Here is a 22,306-nt window from a genome sequence, read left to right as displayed (position 1 = left end):
GCGAGTAATTTTAATATTTCACAGACCGGCAGAAAATCTTGGAAGTTGGCCACGTGGGTCAAACGAGCCACTTTCGACTGAGGGGATAGTCTAACGCGTAAGTTTCGCGAAACGACGACACAGCGACAAAAAGGAAATGCTTCTACCGAGTTGGCCGGCTAAATTTCGAGCAAGCGAAGCGGAATGCGCGCGAGGAAGCACGAGATGATGAAATTCAACTGAACGTACGATCGACGTGGTCGTGAACACGTTTATAAACAAATATACCAAACGTTCGGTTCCTCAAACCGAAACGACAAGTTTCGAGTAGCGTATTTCCATCGTCTTTTCCAACTTTCCTTTTCCTCGTTAGGTCGAGTACAGGAAAGAGCATCGATGAACCAAGAGTCCTTCTTCGTTACTGTTCCCTCGATTTTTCCATGTTTGTCGGTACTTCAAAAAGTATCGAAAAGGAGAGAAGCAAATGTTCGTTGCGTAACGGAAAAGTCGGAGTAGATCGGTTGCGGTTCGAAGAAATGTAACGTAAGTGTAAGTTGACTAGTTGCTGGAGAGTTTCTAGCGCAAGTTTGGAATCAGCTGAGAATACGCAGAGTGTTTCCGCTGTGAAAACGATCTTCGATGTACAGTGTGTCCGTTTTATCCGAAAACACGAAAATATCCCGAAAACTATGGATGATACAAAAAAGGTTTGAGACGAATGTTGCACGACATCGTGTCGATATTTGTTTCGATACGAGTATAAAAATATCCTACGTAGCATAACAAAAATAAAATATTGCAACGTTTGTAAGTTCTAAATACCAATGGTTCAGAAAATTTGAGAGTTGCTATCCAAAGCCTACTATCTTGTTAGCCAACTAGTCCATGCAAATAGGATATGAACTTTGCTCAAAAATGAATACAAATAATAATAAAAATTCAATTACAAAACAAGAAATACGAATGCCAAGAAACCAAGCTACAGGAAACCGAACAACGATTTCAAATCTTCTCGCATGAAATCTTGTAACGATAAATGTAAAAAATATCTCTAAATATCAATAATCCGGAAAATCGAAACTATACCACGAAATCTAAACTCTCTGCACAGAAAACCAATCTGAACCGCGCTATAAAGAGCCAGACTAAAACCTGAAATTTAATTTAACGAAATCCCTAAGCTATACAACGTCAGATTTGGAATTTGCAGTTCGCGCAAACCCACGAAACCTAAAGCTCGAACTCTATTTCCCCGGTTTTCAATTAAGTCGTTCATTTTTGCGTCGCGACACGCAAAAGAAACCGCGTTGCCGCTTATGAAGTTGCAGCCTTAACGGCGTAGACCCGTTCGCAACGATGGCGACCGAAGAGACGGACGATAGTGGAAAGGGGATTGTCGGAGAAAAAGCGGAGATCGTTCCGCACGTTTGTACCGTGCAGAACCCCCGCGCCGCATTGGCTCGGAACTCGTTTGCGGGACACGAAGTTTCTACGCCGCTTACCTCAGGAAGAGGTGACTCGAAATATAAAAAGAGAACACGAGCGGTGGGCTACGTGCTCGAGAAATTAATGGCCGGCCAAGGAGAAGCAGCGACCCGCCGCTTGGACATCGAAACCTCGCAGGAAAACTGTTAAGTCTACCGGGGGTTGATTGGCGAATCTGTATTTAAAGAGCTTAAGGATCACTCGCAGGGGATTTTCTAATGAATTTTTACCGGTCGATAAAGTTTACCATTTTTGCGGTACGGTTTTTGAGGTTTTGCGTTTGATATAGCGGATACAGCGTACTTTAGTCGCGTTACTGCTGTTTTATTGTTTAACACGTCCGCTATAGATCCGAGTTTCATTTACTAGAATGTCGTATGGTAACAAAAATTGTCATAGAATACGTGTGGCAAAAATAAAAACGTCGTCTTTATATTGTGAAACTTTGTAACCTTGATCAAAACGTGCTTCTATAGAAACTTGATGAACCTTGGGCGGTGGAAAGGAAATTTCAGTATTACTGTGATTCTCGTGTTTTTAAAATAGTTTCGACCCTTCCACCTGGTAGAATTATATCGATTCTGAAGCATTAACAATATCGAAGCATTGTCTCTTGAATGTTGCTTAGCGGGTGCCAGCATAACTCATTGGGCCGTTTCCAGGAAAGTGGATTAGACAATATGGCCTTTTAGAGCGCTAACTCGCCGCACCGAATTAAACCCTCTGGATATCTTCGTCCCGGTTATTAATGGCGCAAGCGTATTAATTAACCAACCAGTATATTAGTCAACCAGTTGTTGGTTTGTATGGAATAGAGGATGGCCACTTTAGGCTCATGCGCTCTGTTGCGTCATTTGCGAAATCTCAGAAATTATGTTTCATATGCTGGTACGTAGCGAGTAAAGGTAAACGGTAATAAAAACACGGATTATCAAAAATTGCTTCAAAAAGTGAAACGAATCATTGGATAAAATATTAAAGAAGACATTTGTCGACGATATATTATCAATAAAAGATAGTGGTATTTTGACGGTAGAGCGCGAAATTTTGAATGTATCGTGAGAAGTTAAATATACAATCGGAGAATGAAATATTCATAAGGCTAGAAAGCTATGATATAAAACTAGAATAGAACTGGAATATACAGAATGTATAATAATTATTTTTAGTGTTTCGTAATTATAGATAGATCTAAATATTTGAATGAATTTTCAGATCGGTTTCAAATCTTACCAATCACGATAGTCTCGTTACGATGCTAATGAAATTTCAATATGCTTTACATATCGACAGAAATACACGATAAATGGAAGTAAAAGTTCACCGCTGTTAAATGTTCCAACGTTATACCTTCCTGAATTAGTGTACGAATATTTTGCTCGTGACTATGAGAAAACCGCGTTACAGGGAGTAATTAAATCGGGGAGGGCGAGGAGTTTTAAAAGTCTCCGGCATTGCCGTGACTTCTTCTCCTGTCGGAATGAATTTCAAATGAATTTCAAATGAATTTCCTACAAATGTGGCCGGCGAACTTTCGGGACGGGCTGTGTGAAAGATTTACGACGCCATGGCTGGCAATAAAACGTCGCTTCGCCGAGTTATAACGCGTCGATCTCGCATGAAAAAAATCGTGTTCAAGCCCGTCGCAGCTCAACTAACATAATTTACGTCGGGTTCAGAACGGATAAGCGGTTGGAAATGCGACGAGGTGATTGTGAATATTTTTCTAATGAGGTCGGTGCGAATTGGAATCGGCGAGAGAACGCCGTGTCGTGGAAATCGGGCGAGCGTAGTTTGAAATACAAAAAGAATGTAGTTCACCGAGGGATGATTAAGCGGGGAAAATTAGGTTTCAGGGAAGAAAACCGGTTGACGAATGTTAATAGCGATTATAATCGCTCGGAATAAAAGTATTCAAAGTTGATAATTCGATAAATTTTTGGCGAATTAAAAAAGAAATATGATTGAATAAAATTTCAACGAAATAAGCAGATTTTTAAAAAAATTTGCTAAAAAAATTTATACTTTCGTTAATATCTCTTATCATTACCAAAATTAAGCTTGCAACATCATCTATAAAGTTGAGTATGTTGAATAATAGTATAATTATTATGTATAATAATGATATCACTGTATACAAAGTAATAATCACTATCATCTAAGTACAACTCTACGCTCTCAAATTATAAACTACTTTTCACCGATCAGTCCGCAATTTATCAAATAAAAGCTTATCCATATAATCAAAAATAAAATAAAAGAAAATGTTCATCTATCGATAGTTTTAAGAATCTTGATCCGAACATAGTTTCGGGGCGACGTTATCGCGACTTGACAGGCCACAAACGATCAATCGGTCAGGATGGCGTGCGTCGATCATCGAGCTTTAATTACAAGCCCATATTATCGGCAGGCCAAGGGTTGGAACCGCCTGCGGGCTGTTTCACGTTCCTACACGTTCGTATCGCGTCAATGCGGCTCTCGAATCGGCCACGCCGACGCGACGGCGCAAATAGATTTCTCTATTAAATCGCGTCCTGCAAACTGCGTGCAACGAGTCACCTGTACCTATTCTCGTCGTTCGTTCAACCGATCGATCGTAATTGACGCGTTTGTCACGCGGATTTTGGTCACTGGAATTCCTAGCGAACCGCAAAGGGAAAGCAAGCGAAGGGGTGGCTTCTTGTTTGTAAACGATAGAATTTGAGACTAATAGGGGTGTTTTTCGAGTGACGGATTGTCGGTGTTCCAGTAATTGGAGGTAATTGAAGGGTGATAGATGTGGAGCACGTTTTGCCCAAGTTTCGAAGTTCCAATCGAGGAAAATGTTTGAGAAATTACTTGGCTTTGAAATTTGATATTTCGATTACAACTTTTTCGAATTATTTTACGAAATATGGACAATAGTGGAATTGTTTGAAAAGAATTTAAATCGGGGTTTTTTTTTGCCTCGAAAACAGCAGAAACGTTATAAAAAAAGTTAACAATTTTAATCAGACATGTAGTCTATACATAGAAATCGATGGGAAAAGTTTAGCGAAACGTAATAACATTGAATACATTATTTAAACGAATGAAAGTTCGTTGCTCCAAAAATATAAAATTCATCCATTTACACCATTTTTCTAGCTGTAACAATTTACGAGATACTGAGGGAGATATGTTTACTACCCACAATTTGAAGAGCAATTTCGATGCGTCCAGTGTGGAAGACGATCGATAACAAATATACCTATCGAATATTTTTTGAAAGCTACCATATACCGAAGTTTTATCATCGTGACGTTTTCTTTATTCTGACGAAAAGTTTATGGTATTCGGAATTGTACGAGTTGTATATTACTGTATAGGAACGTCTTTAAGGGAGGGGCAGGGGGGGGGAGGGGTGCTAGATTCTTATGTCTGGTTGAAAAGTGTCTGAAACGGTTTCGGACAGTTTGGTTTTATGAGAGCGTTACCCGATGGACCTTGTGAGAACGTAGCAAATTACGAGTTAGAGACGCTCTAATTACTATTAATTAGGAACTACAGTATCAAACGAGTTGATTGAATAAAGTGGTAATTATACGAAGTAGAACGATAAGTCTATCCATCACGAATAGTTAACTATATTCAATATTTATAGAAATATTAAAAAAGTAATATAACTATCGAGATATGTATAATTATGTGTGCTAGATTAGATTGGCCGCGTAGTAGTGACACACGTATGTGAATACGAGTATGTGGTACGGAAGATGGTGAGACTAAGAGATTGCCGAGACGCGTGCAGATGTATATCGGCGAAGATCCTGAAAATCGTTTATTAAATAAATGTAAAACTATTTTAATATGAATGCTAAGTGTAACTTTAGTGTTCCTTTACTTTTATTTCGGCAATTAAGATCCACAATTCTCAAAAATAACATGAAACGTGACTCTAAGTAATTAAAATTGTTACCCGATACTATAAATCAACACTCGTCTTTAAAAACAGAATATATTTATTAAAACATCTTTCAATACCATTTACGTATACCTATATAGATTTGTCTGAATAAAAATAATTTCTACGTAACACTGTTCAATTTTCGATAAAAAAAATATATGGAAAGATTTAATTTTCATTGCTGGTATGAATCAACTTGTGTTATTAGACTGAGCTATGCAATCTCCGATTCCAAAAAATAAAAAAGGAAAAAAGAAAAAATCGGAATAATATATGGTTCCTGCTTCGTGGGTGGTGTTAATTGAAACCAATAAAACAATACATCATATTTTACATCAGAGACCAGAGATTCGCGTTATTGTTCGCTGTTTGATTAAATTCCCCGAGAGATTTCGAGAAGCAAAAGTTGCGTGCACCGACGAGCGAAAGTTGCACATGAAACTGCACGGCGAATCTCTTGATTTGCTGGCATCGGTTTTATTCTGTAATAAATAACCAGCTGGGATTTTGGAGAATTGGTTCGATTTCCACTCGATTTTTGTTAGACAATATAAAACGTCGATATAATTCACTTGGCTCTTTATTTCCTGTACGAAGTTTCCTGTAACGCATTAAAAACCCATCTAGCTTTCCATTCGACCCGTGTTTGTCATGCTTCGCGTTTGTATCAGCGAAATTCAACCGTTTAAACGTTTCAAATGAATTAGGACAGTTGCGACGTTACAGATCGGTTGCTCTGTTACGGAGAATATTTTTCTATCGGATTTCTTAGAAATAAATGTCGGTGATTTAAACTGGATCATTCTAGCCAGACAATTCTATTTCTTATCCTTTTGATAATTGAACGAGTAACGTAATTTTACGTCTTCTTTAGTTCTCCGTTTATAAAGAACTTTTTAGCCGATACGAATTCGCAGTTGAAACGCGATAAAAGTCAAATTTTCTACACGATATATAACGACGCGATGTTTAATAAATACGAAATATCAAATAAAACGACAATATCGCAAAACGGTCCACCAAATTCTATTATATCATAGGCAGGATGTTATTCTAAAGAGATAAAAACGAGAAAGAAGAGGATCCATAGGAAGGAAACCATCGAAGGAAGAAAGGTATTGACATGGATATCGGGTATCCGATTAAATCGTTGGATAAGATGATACAGTAAGGAAGTAAAAAAGGAAAAAACGAGGTCGAAGACGTTCGATGGAGGGTCGCGTCAGGAAACGTAACTTCGACTCGTAAAATCGCGCAAGTTTCGACGTGTGACGATGATGCTGGAAACAGGGGTTGCGCGTGGCAGTGATCGTGAGGCCGCGGGGAAGCCTGCATGACGTCTAAATCATATGTCACAGCCTGGAAATACGCATATCAGGAAACGTAAACTTGATTCCTGGTAATGCTTCCGGCGCTGCGAGTTAACCTCACGAAGCTCGCAAACATACACAGCCGATATCCGCTCTCTCGCATGGACGCGGACTGCGCGTACAGGGTGGCTCGGGAATTACGTCAGTCGAGCATCCTATGGGACTATTTCCACGAGGAAATCTCGACTACGTGGACGATGCGTGGTTTATAGGATATTTCGTGTTAATTTTTTTATTCAAAAAAAAAAAGAAGGTAGATTTTTCCGCTCAATTTGTCCGATATTATAAAAATATTATATCGCGATGCATGGAGTATTGCAAAATATATTATAAATGGACTGGATGGTGCGTGGCGGTTCTAACTATATTTTGAGAAATGATGGTTAAATCGGATTATAAAGTTTAGATGCAGTTTTTATGACGGTGCAATTTTTTGTTAATAAGAAAATGTTTGACGTGTATTATTCGTTTAAAGAATGGAGTTTCAGCTGATACGTATACTGTTCCAATAATGATAATAGAAAACAAATGATAAATTGCCTCTTTAGAGATGAAATTACGAGAGACCGACCGAAACTGTATACGGAGACAGCGTATTTTATCGTGATCCGTAATTGTTTCATAATTCCATAAAAATAGTATTCTATTGGTAGCCGAGAGAGTTAAGGAAATTAAGAAGACTCTTTTATAAGGTAGCGTAAGATCGATGTCTAATATTTGTCTCGGGGTAATTAAGCCAGAGTATGATTTTCTGTGGAAGTAATTTATCTTCTGGAGAAAAACATGATACTTTCGTGTTTGATGTTCGTTTAAGGATAATTGCGAGAAGATGAGTCTTCTTAAATGAAGCACAGCGCAGTTTTAAACATTAAACTTATTTTCCCTCTCATGACAATATCTATATATCGAATTCGATATCTAAAAATCGATGTATAAAATTCGATTTCTTGTTATAACGCTAACAGAAATAATTTATTATAATACGAACGACAAATTCATCTAGGAATTTTAGCAGATGTTCGAAAAATTCGTACAACGAGGGTGCAATTTTTTAAAAATATTCATATTTCTTGTCTTTCCTGTAGAACAATCAAAACTTTTATTCTTCTGCAGCAAAATCCTTAGGTGTCCCCTTAAACAATCAATGATATAGTCAATATTTCAAGACTCTCGCAATGTGGTTTGTCAATGAATATTAACAATATTGTCTGAACAATACATATTGATTCTATTAAATGAGATACTGACGATATTCTTAAATTGATAGTCTTGGGGCGTTCTTATAGGCGACATTATTGAAAAATGTCCGCGTATCCGATAGAAATCAAAAGCGATGGACTGAAAGAATCTCGTAAACAGTTCGCCTCAGGAATGCAGGAGTGAAAAAATGAAGAAGCAGCAATGAACTTAATATCTCATTTTTATCGCGCGGTTTCTCGCTACGAGTTTAGAAACTTTTATCTGAAACACTCCACCTTATCTGCAAGAAGTCAGGAAGTTATTTGGGTGGCCTGTTTCAAGTGCCTCGCCCTGTGTACTCGAAACTTTTCCAGCCACCCAAATCTGAACGTCTGAACACTGGATGCAGACAATAATCTGCTTTACGAAGGATGATACCATCGTTTCTCTCTGACACACCATACTTTGAAAGTACCGAGCGAATTTGCAGCAGAATTTATGAATTCATACTTAGATGGGTAGGTAAAAGATTATCATCTTCCTCGTAAGTTCCTTTCATTTCAAATTTACATGATCGTCGCAGTTACATAATTATACCATTTTTATTTTCTTAATAACATCGAACAATTCTTTGTCTGTACACTTATCGTGGATATTTTAAAATCTACGATAATAAACGAGATAAACACCGTTTACCACCTTGAAACATCTGATCATTATTCCGTTAATCTAGCTATTAAGGTTTCCAATAAAGCTTGTATCAACAGATTCGTAATAAAAATATTCGAAATCTCTAACTAAAATTACCAAATTCCCGATCAATACCAAACTAAAGTAATTCCATCAGAGTAATTTGCAGCATACTATTCTAGTTCTCATTATGAAAAATTATCGTATTACGATAAGCCTGGATATCTTTGTTAGGAAACGATATCTATTATATAAATCTAAAATTTAATCAACATTTGGATATAGTACGAAGAATAGGATAAATAGCAAATTTTCTTATTAAATCTTGTTAATTCACCAACTGAAAAACGGATTACTATACATCGGAATAAAACAAAGAAGACAATGAAACAAAAGATTCTTAAACTAATTAAAATATAATTCCCGAGGCTGTATTATGCATCCCAAGAGACGAAAGGGACGAGTTGAACGTATCCCCTTGACGATCTCACCCTGTAGATAGAGTACGGTCAGATCGTGGTCAGTTCGCGCGTGTTTACGATGCGTCGGTTCAGAATATATATTTGATATAGGGTGGTTGGGCTGGATAGCTGTTTCGAGCATGCAGTTTCGTTACACCGATACCCAATATTTACTGGCTGAATCGCAAATTTAACGGCCGATTTTCCCATGCAACTTCAACGGAATCGACTCGCACATTAAGGGCGCGGTTAAGGGTCGTCGTGTGTCACCGTTTCTACGTGCCGAACGTACTACAAAGTGGGGGATTATTGGAAATATTCATCGAGTATTTTATCAGTGACTTTTTACTTTGAACACTGAAACGTTTATTGCACCCGGGGGGATATTCTGCTTTACGATATTTTTATTTAAGTTTCAGACAAATTTTTGTTTGAAATCTTTTCCTTCTGCCTTGCCATTTGACGGATGACTGACTAGATGTTCGAGCAAAGAATTTCGATTTTTTCAAATTATTCGATTCTTGCAGAGTTTCAGAGAATTTATCGCTCGAATCGGGTTATTAAATTCGAGAATAATTAAAATATTTAAGAAATTAGCGTGCAGTCTTTTTTTGTCAAGTCTCGCGAAACACTTTTCGCTGCCTATTTTACGAGAAAGTCTACGAAAACAACGCGACAGCGGCTAAACGGAGCTGCGCTCTTCTCGATGAAATTTTCTTTGTAAAAAAAAACTTTTCACGCGTATCAATAAAACCGCCTACATTATCATAGAACCGAATTAAAAATTCATTTTCATAAAACAGAAACCTGCGCCAATTGATCTCTATTCTTTAAATATTTTGTACAACTTTTATATATTGCGCCATAATATTTTGTTGCCGAAATGCTATCTGGTCGCGGTATAAATTACAACAAAATTTTTTCCTCTATTCTTTGTTATGATTATTCGATGCCTGTAACATAATCAAAGCTCGGGCTATTTTTGTGCACCTTCTCTAAACGGTATTTCGTCGCATTAGAAATTAAACTCGGAAACAAATGCAAAAAGTAGAACAAATTCTGCCAAGTGTTTACATCTCACGTCCTAAAGCTATTTCTTCCAAAACAAAATTCCAAAACAGAATCGATACAATCTCTGCGTATGTACACAATACGGTGATTCGCGTATATTTGAGCGTCTTTAAAGCGGAATAACTTTTTTAATGTTGGACCAAACGATCTGAGCTTTTTATTTTAGAAATTACATAGTTCACTAGATGTTAGACGACGTGTAAAAAAATATTGAAAAAATTGTAGTTGATCAAAATAACGAAGAAAGTGAGAAAGGTCGCGGTTAGAATTTTTTTTATCCGTGGCTAGCAAACATTAAAAAAATACTTTATCGATTTATGTTGGTTACACGCATGCTGAAAATTTCATCGAAGTCGGTTAACGTTATTGCGAGCTACAAATGGTTAAAAATATTAAAAATGGGAGTTTTTCACCAGTTTTGGGCCTATAACCGATTGAACTTCTGCGTATAATATTCGTAAAATTTTCCTTAAATCCATTCGTCGACCGAAATATCTTAATAAGTCAACTCCTGAGAGAAATCAACGCGGATATCGACTAGTGATAGATAAATCGCCCTACCTTTTGGCAGCGAAATTCACGCCGGCGTTCTCCAAGTCGGCGAGGCCCAAGGGTTTTCTAAAACATTCGTCCAGCCAAACAGCGGATGATAAATCAGACTGTCCTCCACTATTGAAACTATTTTCTCTCTAATCGGCACAGGAACACTCACTTTGCTTCTAACGTTCACGATATTCGGAAACTCGAGAAATTGCAAAAGATCGTTTCGACAGTCCACTATATTAATCCAAAGTCACTGTATCGGTTCAATGGTCTACTATGTTGTTTCAAAATTTAATAAAATTTAATATTCCAAGACGTCGTTAAAAGATATTTTACGATATATTTTTAAAACTTCGTTAATGAACGTTAAGAAAAGAAATACAGAGAAAGTCGCGCACGCACGTATGAAAACACTAACATTAAGTTGCTGTGTATAAGTTACGCTTCGAATAGGACGGCACGCGTTAACGAGCAGAACGACAACGATGCTTTCGAAGCGAAAGGCAAAGCACGACTGACTCGTTCCGAACAAAGTACAAAGTCGTCCCCGAGGTCAGGTATAACGAAAATGCCCGCCCCACTCTATCCCCCCTCCTCGCAACATCCCCCCTGCGTAAATAGAGGGATGCTAGTCGGAGGAAAAGGTCCCGCGCGATCAAATGATATCCACTTAAGTCGATGACGTCCACCGTGAATTGTGCAACTCTCGCCCTCTTCTCCTTTTTCTTGCTCTCTCTTTCTCTCTCTCTCTCTCTCTTTCTTTCTCTCTCTCTCTCTCTCTTTCTTTCTCTCTCTCGTTCTCTCTCATACTCTTTACAAGTTGGACAATTAACTCGCTCCTTCGAACAGCTCCCGACGCGACGCCTTTCTACGCTTGGCTGGAAGTTGAGCTTCGAATTATCGCCGGGATGTTCGGCGACGTTTCCGCCCTTTCAACATGCGTTTAACTGGTGATTTTGATGTTTGAGGGTGGATAATTAGCGTGCAAGAGATTTACGATTTGTCGTTCTGTAAACGGGGAGTTTGATCGAGGGTGTAACGTTTGGGTTTACGAATTGAAGGGATGGAAAGTTGACGATTGATACTTGTCAACTTTTTCTTTGTAACTGATCCGTGGACGATTCGCGAATTAAAGAATGGTTAATAGACGATTAATTTTTCAGTTTGTACTTTACAGAACAGGAAATAAATATCTTTGAATTTTTATTTTTTTTTTTTTTTATTTCTTTTATATATATAAGTATATTTACGAAGGTAATATTCTTTTAGATCCTCTTCTTTTTATTTCCTTTGACTTGTTTCATTTACCTTTTGGAAAATGAGACGATTTGCACGTGATGGTATTTTGGAGTGTTGGAACTTTTTATGCATTGAACATATAAAATATTGAAGATAAAGGAATATTTCCCTACGTCATCGAAATGACACTTGTTTGCGAAATTGTTACTTCGAGGCTTAAGCGATATTCAACACCTGTTAACATTGTTGCATAGCGAAATAATATTGGTGAAAATTGGATCGATCAAAATGATATTTGTTTGTAAAATTATTATCGCAACGACTAGAAGTATTTAACGACTCGACAATTTATCATCCTTGGTGCGTTACGTTTTTACCTCGCTGAAAAATTATTTTAATTGCGATGATTAAATCAGATTTTCACGCTCGTAAAACGACAGCTTTTCTGCCGCGTTGTATGTCGCGGTTACTAATTAAAAAAGTTAACGCTTTCACTGTCCTTTGTGTTCATCCGTGTGTCTCATTCGCGGGCCCGAAATAAAAAATTTATTAAACGATTGCGAAGGACCGTCGGCCTTTTAGTTTAACGCGTAACACAATTGTTCTCAACATGTGCTAACGAATTAATATAAAGCATGTGCCTACCTCGTTCGATATACTAAGACTCTAATCCTGAAATTTTATATTTATTTTTCTGCGAATACACCCACAGCAACATAAAGCAGAAAAATTTCCAACGAAACAGTAGTTTAAAGCGAAAAGATAATTAATTCCTATTAAATTTGAAAAATATCAAATGAATAAAATTAACGAATGTCGTACATTCGCTTCCATAGCTTCTTGGCGGATTCGTGTGTTTAGCATACTAAAATACTAATCCTGCGACTTTGTATTTAGTTTGGAACTTTACACAGACAGACACATAAATATAAAATACAAAAATTTATAACGATGCAGTTGTTTAAAGCGGAAAGATAATTGGTTCGTACGAAGCTCGGGGAAAATAATACAAGTACATTTTTGTTGATTTTTAAATTTTAATGTCGTTTTCTAATTAAGTATGACAAGATATATTTCGATGTAAAATGATTAAGAATGGAATTTGTTAGGTCCAGCCAAATGTAAAATTATTAAAACTGAGAAAAATACAGATTTAACCCTAAGATCGAATAAAAAGGCAATTTTGAGTAAAGCAATGTAAAATGAGATTTGTCGTGTTATTTCTGTACAGCCTTTGTATTCAATTCGGCTAATATTAAATAAATATTATAATCGACGAACGTAGTAACATTATATCCGATAATTTCTGGGAAAATTGTTAGAGAATCAATTTGAAAACGATTTTGGTTGATCGTATGATGATCTATGAATAACGTGAAAACCATAGACCAAACATTCGATTCGTTTTACCGACAATTTACACTATCAACAATTATACGAATTACCGCCAGTTTCCGATAAATTTCCCGTTAACAGTGCCGCTCGATAAAGCGACAGCCAATCGCCAATATAATTACAAATCATCAGGATGCGCGTGTACATTAGCTGCAGTGGGTGTATTCGAGAAATGATCAATTATACCGTGCGGCAGGATGCCGTAGCGATCTCCATTTATCGAAGGAACGGTGACCCGGTTTAGGGAATTAACCAATAGATCATAAATCTCTGTATCGACGTATAACGACCTACAAACCATTCTTGTTTGCTATAAGTAAATTATAATTTCTTTATTATAATTAAATCGTGAGAGAAAAACGCTATGGATATTTAATCGGTTTCTGTGTTCCTATTTCTGCAAATTTTAAGTCTTTCATAGAAAATTCAATTCAACGTTAGTTAATGTAATGTAATGTAAATATACCGTCGAGTTCTATTAAATTAATAATGCGATCGTGAAAAGAATTTTTGTTTTTTTTTTAAGAATTTACTCCATATTTTTTGATTACTATTTCTACTTCCACGTAGAATCTGAATTCTAAGGGAAAGTCAATTCAGCGAACTGAAGGTAGAAACTTCGCTCTTTAAAATAACGTCAAGCAAATACTTGTACGATTTTTCTTCGCAAAGTTATAATAGCTTAAATTTTGCAGCGAAAATTTTGGGATCCTCTAATTTTACTTCTAATTCGTAAAATAGCCAGAAAAGAGCTAAATAAAATAATTTCTCCCATACGAAGACAAAGTTATTCGATGTTTCTGTAAATTTCTATTTTTAGCAACACCGTTCAAGATAACGAAGAAAGAGATTTAATTTTCGCATAAATTTTTATCGAATAATATATTTTTACATATTTCATTTACTCCTAAATGCATAGAAATCCGCTTTTAAATCTAGTTACAATCAATTCGGATGATAACTAACAGCAAACAAAAAGATTCTACTATAGTTACATCTCATGTTTACACATTGCAATGTGATTATTTCACACCGATCATCAATCGTTCGCCTCGGCTGTAAAAGTGTTGAGAAAAACCATAAACAAGCGCATCGCATCTTGTCAGAGCCTTATGTCGATGGACCAGCTACGGAGATCGATGTCGTTATCGCAATTTTCTTTTCTTACAGCGAAGGTATTCAGCTCCATTTCAGTAGACGGAGCTGGTGGGAAGTCGGCTGGATGGTTCAATAACGTATGTTATTGAGGAGCCACTCGTGCGTTACCCACCATTAAATGCGCATGAGGAACGTTCCCAGGACTTCGATGCGATGCGCCACGCATACCTTGCACTCTTGAACTTTACGAGGAGATAACTCATAATTGAGCAGACTCAATAATAGGTTATGCCCAGACCGTTTCAATTGGTTCCACCGGATAGCTGAAATCGATTTCTATGAAAATTGTGCCTGCGATCTAAATAGAAGAACTTCCAAGAGAAAGATCATTCTCACCAGTTATACCGTGTCATTTTCTCTCGTTAAACGCGTTGACTGTCTCGTTGGATATCGGTTATCCACGTACTAAATTTTTAAGGACGATTAAGATAAGATAAATTTCACGGATTTAAAAGATTTTCATTTATCATTGTTTCTAATTCTTTCTCTTTTTCCCTGTTTCTCTCGTTCGATGCGATCATTTCTTAGAAATTCTGTCGCATCTAATCGAAGCCTCTTAAAGGTTTCGAGAAGTCCAAACATTCTTCTTTCGCATCTGCAATATCATACGTTAACTTTAGACTGACTCTCTGTCTCTGTGATCGTTGCAGACTTCGGACAAATAATTGATGGACTTTCTTCAAAATTGCGAATGCGCGAGCGAGTGTCGCAGGCACTGGCAAACCGTTCGAATAAATCGAATACCAGCCGTGCAGGGTAGGACAGAAGTTAAATTAACACAAGTTCTGTAAACATGGCGGCATTAAAGGGGTTTCGCTTCGATTTTCTTCAAACGCGGTGAGCGCAACGCGGTACTAAGTTACTCGAATTTCCGTGGATCAGTTCCGCGGGCACTGACTCTCGCCTGAGAGAGAGAAAGAGAGAGAGAGAGAGGCAGCGAGAGAGATAGAAACATCATACAATTTAACAGGAAGCCTTGGAAACGTGAGCAGAATCGTTTGGCCGATACGTTTCATGTTCCATCTATTTCATAGTCGAATAAATAATTTTGTCGAGGTTCGTGTTTCTCTTGATCTCACGCGCGGATTAAGAGACGGAGGGGGTCTATGACCGCGGGCCTAGCTGTTCGAGAAAAATACGTTTTATCTTGCAAGTATAACGAGAAAATTACCTTAAGAAAAATTTTAAAAAAGGCAAATGTATTTTAGAAATGGGTACTAAAAAGTTTTTAATACAATTTATTACAAAATAAAATAAAAATTTCATCTTAACTCCCTTCCTCGTTCTTCCTTGAAGGGATCCTCAGGGCCTCGTGAGCTTTAATTCGGCCCTGCCGCACCTTATCCAATTTGAAATCGATCGAATGCGTGAGAATGTGTATACGGCTTTCTTAAGGGAGGTCGGTGCTCCGCTTTCGAAATGGAATCAAAATGATTGGTTGTGGGATAGAAAACAGAGGTGGAAGTTACGTTGATTAAATGATAGAATTTGGTGTTTAAACGTGGGAATCTTCGATTGATAGTAAATGGCGAATTTCGCGCGTAATTTTCGATTATATTCATTCATCGTATAGAAACATTACGCTTATAAATACATACTTTCTAAAGGTAGCTAATTTCACGAAGATTGGTAAAATCATATAGCTAACATTTTCAAGACTTCGATAGAGTAGCAAAGATACGTATTTTATCGTGGAATCAGTTAATTGATATCGTGTAGCGTACGATTATTTTAATAGCTCGTGTTTAGTTCACGGTATATCGAACATAAGAATTGCTGTTCTATAAAAAAAACAGAAAATATAACTTCTTATGTGTTTCCTCTGCAGCCTTTATTCCTTTAGCCTTCGAATTTTTCGTCGATAATTAGACGAACGTTCGTTTTAGTTACAGGAAGTCGGAAACCAATCTACAGATCGCGTGTTTTCATAAAATCGCGGAAGTTTCTGTAGCAAACAAGAAAGCTATTCTCGTCAGAACCAATAAATATGAAACCGAAATGCAGATCTATCTTGAGAAAGATCATGTTTGCCACGCGAGATTTCCATTCGAATCCTGCGAATCCATAAAACTTAAACAGCATAGAAACTTAATCACCGGTTCGATGAACGACTTGAGACTAACGAGAAATCTGAAGTGAAATCTGACAAGGAAGGTCCAGAGTTGGCGGCATAACCGTGTTTTCGAACGGCGTGGTTCAGTTCTTGCGAGCCAACTATCGGAAAGATAAATACTTGTTGTGGCAACTATGCGAAAGTTAGCCCTCGCCTACACCACGCGACTCGATTGCATTTACAGTCCGCCAGTACGGCCAGATAAGCCGTTTCGGAACAAATTAATCAACACTATCGTGGCGAAAGCACAGGGACCAAGTTTCGACTGGAAGGTAACTTCTCATCAGATTAAAGTAGCCCGTAACCGAATTTGAAAATCGACCGTGAAAAGCGCGTGCCTCGTTAAGGGAAACATAGGCTTTGTGTCAAAATTGGAGGATTGGAAGATTAGCTTATTTCATAATTATTACCACACAGACTGCATTCTTCGAGAATTCAAGAGTGCAAAGGTCCACAGAGTGCGTTATTAATATTAACTAAAGCTATTATGATATTTCATAGAATTTAGTAGATCGACTAAATTTTTGTTCGAGAAAAGTTCAATTTCTTCATTTATGTTCGTACGAATATAAGAATGCTTACACATCTACAGCGTTGTCTCTTTGAGAATCGCAGGATTTTTATGTCAGTTGGACGTTAGATTATTTCTGTCTGAACTTTAATATCAGAACAATACTATTATTAAAACAAATACTATAATAGGACTAATACTATTATTCAGGCAAAGGCTGGTACTGTTTGTTGTTCAAAAGACGATATTTAAGATTGTAAAAGGACAAAGATATGGACTGGTTCACAAGATAATTAAAGGAACACGATTATCAATTAACGTTGAGGTTATTAGATGATTATAAACAGAGAAACTCGTGGATAAATTGCAAAGTAGAAAATATATTTTAATACAGAAGTGTAAGTACAAGTAGGAATATAGTTTCAGCTGGTCCAAATTCGCCGGCTAGCAGTGTTATCCTATAACTGAAAACCCCGAAGCCATCGTCGCCTGTCTACTGTCTATGGTTTGCCTTCGTCCCAGTCTATTGTTTATACGCTGTCGATGGCTTCAGTGCTTGAGAAAACTACAAAGACCAGATATAGAGTTTTCTTAGAAGTGGCGACCGCTTCAACAATTAAAAATCTTCTCGTGTTATTAATGTAACACGAATATCGAAGGAACAATTCGATAGACATTTTTAAAACAAATATGCAGTGAGATATCGAGAGGGATTAGAAAAGTTCCGCTTTGACACGTTACTAAAATGATTGGAAGATAATAATAGTCCTATCGTGCGCCATTTATCATTGGCATCGATTGCTCAAGGTTCGCGCAAAGATTTAAAAGCAGTTCTGTGACGTTTGGATAAAAGTTAGAATTGTCTTTAAGGGATGGAACTTCAAGATTGGAGTTTCTGTCCGAGCTCGTGAACTTGAAGGGCTCCCGCGTAGTCACCTGTTGAAACACACTGTCCCTAGTTATATGCTCGTAGTTATCTATTAAAATTGACGTATCTATCAGAACTTATTGATTATGAAATGAAATATTCGTAGATCGGAGCTACATATATGTAAATTTTTAGAACTGGGTCGATAATTCGCGTTATGTGAAACTTTTTAGCGGAATAATGAATTTGGTTGGGTTTGGGCAATTTTTACGCTTCTCTGACATTGTGTTCCGGTTTAAATTAAAGACGAGTACCATAAAATATGGTGTCGAAACGAGCTTTAATAAAACCACGAAGTGTTAATCGACGACCACACGCGCCGCGATCCAGTTTCCAGTTTTTTTTTCCTTTCATTTTATTTCACCTTTTTTTCACGAACTGTGGTACAGCTCTGGTTTAACAAGACCGTTGCTCGACAATTCGGCTCGCTGTAACTGTAAACTCGCGCTGGTAACCAACGTTATTTGCAAATGAGTACTATTTTATCTCAGGGCCGTCGATACGTTCGGTTTTAATAATTTACCCGGCGCGAACGTTTTAATTTGAAACAAATAAATTCTACGTTTCAGTTGCAACTAAGAAAAAAATTAGAAGAATTAGAAGAATGTTAAGAATAGAAGGGTTATAGATCGTTTTCGAGATTCGAGATTCGAGATTCGAGATTCTATTGAGATTCGCTGCACACCGTTCGATTATATTTCCTCTTTGCGAGTGATTGAAAATAAAATCAGTGAAAAATCAAAGTACAACTACCATACTAATTTGCGCCATTTTTCTTAATTGTATCCTAATGAGTCTTAAGTATTTCGACAGTGAATTCTTAAGTTTTCATAAAATAATATCCGTTTAATTTGAACCAATCTTCTAAAGTAGGTACATCACAAGTCCTTTAAATCCAAGTTCCTTTCAACTTCTTCGATCTTAAGATAGTATCAACGTCGACAACACAGTCCCGAAGTATTACAAATTGACGAGTTTCCATAAATACGTCGTGCAAATTTCAGATCTACCTCGATATGTCACTCAAAGGTAACAGTCTTCCTATGTCTGGTTAATACTACTAAATAAAAAGCAAGAAACCACTTCAGAGAAACCACTGTGCTCCACCAACCAACCACCATTTTCCACCAGCCTGATGACACATATCCATTAAAGAGATTCACATTCACGAACTCTCGGCAAACTTGACTCTGGCCCGGCAACTTCTGTTAGCCGGAGCATTATCTTAACGAAACGTCACTGCAGAGTGTCCAAAAGTCCGATCTTCAGCCGCTCTGATAATGAACAAGCGTTCTGCAATGACGTGGACCATGTTTCATCGGTTTAAGCCCTATGTAGACCAGGGATAGCGATCGTGGCAATTTCACAGCGGTGACTGTCCTCGTTACTCTGCTGGAAAACTTGCGAAAAAGGTGAAATAAAAGACAAACTGTTCATTTACTCGTTAAAAAACCTCGAATATTTATACAATATTCATATTTTTATAAATGTAGCTGAAGAAACAGGATCTAAATAGAAATTTACAACTACTGTCTACCTAAACATTGAGACGACGAAGTATATACCGTTGGTCAAAATTTTTCAAACCAACTTTTCCAATTGCATCTCTAACAAATCTCTCGCTACTTTTCTTATTGATTACAAATTAACCTTATAGATGATGGTAATTTTCTTTCTCCGTTAGAAAGCTTTCTAGAGGAACAAAATCGCAAGCCAACATTTCCTGCAAATTCTCGAGTTTAACGGAATTCGTAGAAGTGCGAAACTTATGGCCGACAGCGTAGTTCCATGAAAGCGTAATAGCGACGTAAGCTTGGAACATGGAATGGATTTTTAATTTCTAAACGTTCGCCAGAAATCTGCTTTGGGTGGAAATCGAGCTTTATAATGCTGCCTTTCGCAAGAGGAGAATCTGCATCCGCGAGAGAGGACGCAAAAAAGAAACTAGGCGAACCGCTAACGTGACTACTCGAAAAGGCAGTGCATAACTGGCGGAGCGTCTTGAGATTATGCCCAGACATGATCCCGTATAGATCGTCGGGCTAGTCTATGCAAATCCCCGTAGCAAACTGCTCGGCATTTGCATAAGCTCGCAGATAAGGACGCGTTAGAAGTATGCCCTCCGTTCGAATTCGTTTTTCCGCGACATTGTTCCAAGAGAACTCGTCGAATCGATCTCCTCGTCGCATCACGAACCTGGTATCCAACCTGGCGTTTTTCTGATCCTTCTTTCTCTCTGTTCCTTATTTTCTCACCTTTCCTCCCTTCTCGTGACCATGGAACATCCATGGGAAAAAAATGGGGATGCTCCTTATCGATAATGGCACGCGTTGGCAGCCGAGAGTTCGTTTATCGGGAAGATGGAAAAGGTTCGAGCCAAGTGGAACAGTTGGCAAACCTTGGCCACGCTGCTTCAGGCTATGGTTGGAAATGTCTAGCGAACTTGTATGGATGGTGATAACTATCGATACGTGAGTTTGTCCATTGTCTTTCGCTCGGCAAGTTTCATTCGAGAATCTACGATATATTGTTATAACTTGTACTGTATTTTTTTTATGATAAAGACAGGATTAGAAGGTTTCATTGTATAAAATATGGGGTAGAAATTAAAACGAAGCTCGCTCTAAAATTAAGTAATCTAATCGAAATCGTTGTAAATGAATCAACTATACGAATTTATATATCAGCTTATGAATCAACTATACCAGGAGATGAATTTTTAGCGAATTATGTTGCAAGATATAAGTTTCTTTGGACAGAAGCTTTTTAGGAAACTGCTCTATTGCATACGCTGATGTTGAAGTCACGAATATTAGCATAATAGTAAATTTATAAAAGGTTTAGGTCTTCTTGACGGAGTCTGACTACAGACTGACTTATACTACTTGAAATTTCACAAGCATACCCGTCCTTTAATGGCTCGGATATATTTCAAGAAAAATTTAAATTCACGGGGTACTATCAGAATTGCTTTAAGATGTTACTCGTGGGCTATAAATTATAGCTTCCGCGGGATTGTATGAATTTTTCAAATGATAAATTATTAAAAATTATAGAATCCTTTGAAACGAACGATACTTCGGTTTCATTTGATATCTTTGACAACATCTTTTATGAAATAAAAGGCAACACAAGAAAATAACATTTTGGTTAAAATAGAAATACACCCTCTGAAACCATAAAAGCATTGATATTTGATTTTACAATACCTACTTCCGTTTGAAAACTACTGACTCGTACTTCATCTCCTAGAATATTCAATCTTCGAGCTTTCTGTCTTCCATTTGCATGATACAAGGCTCAACAAAATTTTTCAAATCTCCTTCAAAGAACTAATCCAGAGCACTTTCGTTGCCGAAACACTTTCGATATAATTCAAAATTCAATGGCTGAAGATAAGAGACGTCAAAAGTTTCACACAGATATCATAAAAACAATTTTAAGATCCCTTCGAAATTTTCGATGTAAGAATAATTTATCACAAAATATTAACCATAAATAATTTCCATATCCGAAATACTTGATGGAGAAGTTGTAAAATTCGTCGAAAATTTCCTCTCAAACAACCTCCACTAGGAAATTGTCTTCCACAAAGGCCACTTTATGCAATTGTGGAAGAACTTTACCCAGTTTATTTACATAAAAGTAGATATCGATATTTTTAGAAAATTTGAAAAACATCCAAATAAACTTTACCAATCAATTTACCTGTCAGAAAGGAAACTCTAGCCAGTTACTAAAAAAATTCAATACAACATAAAAGAATAACAACATAATACAATTACCAGAAATTTTCTCTCAAATTGATATTATCAAACAGCGTCAAACTCCCCTTTGCACAGAATACTTTATGCTATTGTCAAAAAAATTTCACAATCGTTATGTTCGTGTCAAAGTATCGACCTTCACCGACAAAATGTTAACCCAATTTTAAAAATTTGCAGAATTACTAGAAATTTCCTCTCAAATTGATATTATCAAACAACGTCAAACTTCCCTTCGTAAAGGATACTTTATTCTATTGTCAAAAAAATTTCAAAATCGCTATGTTCGCGTAAAAGTATCGGCCTCCATCCACAAAGGATTAACCCAATTCCAAACATTTGCACAGTTATTAGAAATTTTCTCTCAAACTGACGTGACCAAGCGTCGTCAAACTTCCCTTTACAAAGGATACTCCATTCAATTATTAAAAAAGCATCACAACGGCTATGTACGCGTTAAAGTATCGATCTCCATTGACAAAAGATCAGTCG

General features: G+C 37.1%; 1 protein-coding gene across 1 annotated transcript in view; it reads right to left on the bottom strand.

The window, feature by feature from the left end:
• Window positions 1–10,927, bottom strand: part of LOC117234010 (connectin-like) — a 176,935-nt gene extending 166,008 nt beyond the window's left edge. The window contains exon 1 of the mRNA XM_033494804.1: window positions 10,725–10,927. The gene's annotated coding sequence lies outside the window, so the exon portion shown is untranslated. The remainder of the gene's footprint in view (window positions 1–10,724) is intronic.
• Window positions 10,928–22,306: the final 11,379 nt, after the last annotated feature.

The sequence above is a fragment of the Bombus vosnesenskii genome, unplaced genomic scaffold, assembly GCF_011952255.1.
Source record: "Bombus vosnesenskii isolate JDL3184/JDL3185 unplaced genomic scaffold, Bvos_JDL3184-5_v1.1 scf7180000013302, whole genome shotgun sequence".
Taxonomy (NCBI): Eukaryota; Metazoa; Arthropoda; class Insecta; order Hymenoptera; family Apidae; genus Bombus; species Bombus vosnesenskii.
The sequence above is the reverse complement of the archived record's forward strand: the minus strand, read 5'-3'. Positions and strand labels throughout refer to the sequence as shown.